Below are 3,283 nucleotides of genomic sequence, written 5' to 3'. Positions count from 1 at the left end.
AGAGCGCCATCACATGGGAGGGCTGGTTTCCCGACCACAATTCTCGCAGCCGCTCACCCTCGGTCCCAATATTCACCTAGAGAGGAGGGGGGTAGAGAGGGGGGGGGGGGCAGAGAGGGAGTCGGGGGGAAGGCAGAGAGGGAGGGGTGGGGCAGAAGGATGGGGGCAGAGAGGAAGGGGTTGGCAGAGAGGGAGGGGGGCTGAAGGAGTGCAGAGAGTGGTGTCTGAAAGGGGGGGGGGCCCTTTCCCCCCCTCGCCTCCCCCCTCCTCCTCCATCTCCCCATCTCCTCTCCCCCCTCCTTTCTTTCCCCCTCTCCCCCCCCCTTTCCATCGATCCCCCCTCCGACCCCCATCTTCTCCGGCCCCCCGCGAAAACACCCCCTACTTCGTCGCACCCCCTCGCCCCCTCCTCCCCCCCCTCTCTCCCTCTCCCCCCCTCTCCCTCTTTTCTGCCCCGGGAGTTGGTCGAGGGGAGGAGAGGGGGTAAAGTAGCACCGACCAGGTTCGAGAGCAAATCTCCTGAGCTAGGCTCGGCCACGTGTACCAATCAAGGCCCGAGCGATCGGAGGACGTTGAAAAACAGCGAGGCAGGCAATCATGGCTTCCGCGCGGGTAGTACAAAACCCACATTTTTGTAACAATGACGAGTGGGGGGGAGGAAGAGGAGGTCGGACCCCTGTGGATGGCCGTCACAGCCACTTTACTACTTACTGCGGCTTGTCCGCACCTGCCTGCGTTAACGACCCACGGCCACCTCATGTTGTGACCTTGAGGAGCCCAGCGAAGCGAACTACCGTTACTTGAGCACATGTTTTCAAGAACGGCTTCACACTCAGAGCCATGGGGGGGAGGGGGGGGGGTGTGAGGAGGGTGGCTGGGCCCCATAACTTGCCGCAGATGGCCAACAGTGGGGCTTACCTCGTTGAAAATGCTGCGCAGCTGCCGCGAGGGTGCAGAGGCTGTTGACACTCCAGCTCGCTTCATATTCAGCACGTTAGATTTTCAAAGATGTCCGATTGGTGAACAATTTTTTTGTAAAGAAAACTCGGAAATAATAAATCCAAATTTTCAGCTGGGTGGGTTTTGAGATCCTTTAGGGGCCTCTATACCAGAAATATGTTAAAAATGTCACAGTTCCCTGGGGGTTAGTGTTTCAAGGAGATGTGAATCAAAGAAAAAGTTCAAGCAAGCAAGCAAACCCACAAGTAAACATCCAAGATCAGAGTTTTATAATAATATAGATATTGATTAAAGTACTAATACAGATCACAATACTGGTGTTAACTCCCCTCCAAAATCGTGTCATGAGGTATTTTCCATCCATAGGCCATTTGCGTTGTAAATCATCTTAATGTATGATACTCTGATAAAACACCTTCCCTCTCACCTGTACTCAGTGGTCTACTAGATTTCAGTACTCCCGTTTCCTGAACCACAAACGTTGACTCGTAAGGGAGAAATCTCCCGACTGAGCTTGGTTGAAACAAAATGATTACTACCGTGCATTTAATTCTGCAGTGGGGCGATGTTGCAGAAGCTTATTCAATGTTGTGAGTCTCCAAGTCAACGTAGGTTTTAGGTAAATGTTTTCCCGATCCACTTTCCCCCCCCTCCGCAATTCTTTCCTCCTCTCTAGCTCCTTTTCTCCTCTGTAATTTATTTTCTCCTCCTCCTGGAGAGAATTTCTCCCCCCCGTTCTCACTGAACAGCAAACTATTCTCTCCTTCCTGATTCCCTCTATTGGTCTCCTCCTCACTCTGGGTTCCTCCTGTCTGCTTACCCCACTTCCTACTTTGCCCCCTCTTTCTCGCACCTCCTGCTCTATTGTCAAAGTTAGCTCTTTTCCCCCTATCCTTCCCCCTCCTCCCCGCCTCTCTCTGCCTCTCTCAGTTCCTTAAAAGTGATTCATACTGGACCGAGAAAGCCGCTCCTCAATCTCAGCAACATAACAGATCTGCTACTGTGACAGTGTTATGTAGTTTTGATATAGTGTGTTATTTTTGGCATTCCACCTCGATAGATTGAAGGAACATCAAAGTTTGCATATTGACCGATTGTAAGTATTCTGAATATCTACTGTTTCAACTTGATAAGGGAAACAAGGTGAAAATAACATAACATTTAAAACCTGTGATTAATTCTTAAATAGTGGTATTTGAAAATTATGTTTAATTTTGTGAAGATTTAATCATTTTTTGGTTTATCTCACAGTTTATTCTCTGTCCTTTGTTCCTTTTTCTCATTTTGACAATATGTGTAATTTGTTTCTCTCCTGCCATTTACTTTGTGTGCCATTTTCCTGTTCACCTTCACATTCTCTCTTTCTTTGCTTAATCCATCACTGTATTTTCATCTAATCTCTTTGAGACTCGATAATATTGTTATTTGTCCTGTGTGTTTAATACATACATGGATATTACTGAATGCTGGATATATAAATTATTTGCTGAAGTATGTGATAACTGATATGTTTAAAATCTGATTTACTGAAAAGAGAAAGTTTGAGACCGTGTGAGAAAAAGTATTGGACACATTTAAACAAAACATTTGAATGGTTAAGTACTTCAAGCACATACATTTTAGTCACTAAATGCTGGAGTAATTCAACGGGACAGGTAGCATCTCTGGAGAGAAGGAATTTGCGACATTTTGGGTTGAGACCTTTATTTAGACCCGAAGTCTTCAGTCTGAAGCAGGTTTTTGATCCGAAATGTCACCCATTCCTTCTCTCCATAGATGCTGTCTGTCCCGCTGAGTTACTCCAGCATTTTGTGGTTATCTTCGGTGTAAACCAGTATCTGCAGTTCCTTCCTATATATTTTGTCCTTTGTTTGCTTTATAAAACCAGATTTTATTGGTGCGTTGTCTGGTCATTACAAATTACCCTGGTATAGATGGGGGGACATGTGAGTGAGAAACAGGTTGCCTAAAAAAGTGGGGAATGAGATTTTCTTTCCGGACACAAATTCTAATGAAAATTTGCAGAGTTGAAAATTTACTTTGTTGAAACAATTGCCGCCTGGCCTGCTGAATATTTCCAACATTTTATTTTTTTATTTTTAACTTTGAGATTATTTTTACAAGGGAGATTGCATGGAAATATGGAACGTATCCAGCATCTGAAATATTTTACAGGCATTGCTCTTTGATCATAAGTGAAAACTTACCGAGAGCTTAGGAAACTAACATTTATTACCAAAGTTAATTTAATTTCTGGAAGCCAAATTAGGCAAGTGGAAAATATCCAAAGTAATGAATTATACTGGTCAAATATCTGTTGTCA

Source organism: Leucoraja erinacea, chromosome 10, assembly GCF_028641065.1.
Source record: "Leucoraja erinacea ecotype New England chromosome 10, Leri_hhj_1, whole genome shotgun sequence".
Lineage (NCBI taxonomy): Eukaryota > Metazoa > Chordata > Chondrichthyes > Rajiformes > Rajidae > Leucoraja > Leucoraja erinaceus.
Note: the sequence above shows the minus strand (reverse complement) of the source record.